This window comes from Gekko japonicus, unplaced genomic scaffold (genome assembly GCF_001447785.1).
Source record: "Gekko japonicus isolate JY-2015 unplaced genomic scaffold, Gekko_japonicus_V1.1 scaffold5129, whole genome shotgun sequence".
Taxonomy (NCBI): domain Eukaryota; kingdom Metazoa; phylum Chordata; class Lepidosauria; order Squamata; family Gekkonidae; genus Gekko; species Gekko japonicus.
In genome coordinates, this window is record NW_015173294.1 from 61,948 (window position 1) to 62,621 (window position 674).

Consider the following 674-nt stretch of genomic DNA (forward strand, 5'->3'; position numbering starts at 1 on the left):
TGGTGGTGGGGGAGAGCTTAAGACAGATGGGCAGATAAAGGAAGGTTGGCTGTTGGGTGGGAGAGAGATAGGGTCGCCAATTCCAGCTTAGGAATTTCCTGGATATTTGGGGGCTGGAGCCTAGGGTGGGTGGGGTTTGAGGAGGGGAGGGGTTATAATACCATCCTAGTGCATACTAATGGTTATAATATCATACTAATACTGCAACATAATACAACCTGTCAAATTTGATGCGCGCAGGAGGGTGACTTAACCCATAAGATTCCTATTAGTTTAGGAGTTAAACAAGGATGCATTTTAGCATAATTATTATTCAACCTTTTTATTAATAATCTGGCTCCCTTTTTTAACACCACTGATGGGCATAGCCTCAAACTCGGTGTGTTACATGTCCCACTCTTGCTATACGCTGATGATGCTGTGCTACTTTCCCTTTCACGTATAGGTCTGAAAAGGTTGCTGTATCGTTTTAGGGATTATTGTGAGTTAAACTTGTTGACTCTAAATTTCCAGAAGTCCAAAATTATTGCTTTTGGGAAATCATGGAAACTGTCTAAGTGGACTGTAAGGGGGTATCAAAATGAGCAAGTTAAAACCTTCAGATACCTGGGAGTGCTCCTCCATTGTAGGGAGTGCTCCTCCATTGGCTGCTCACAAAAAGGAAGTGATGAAAT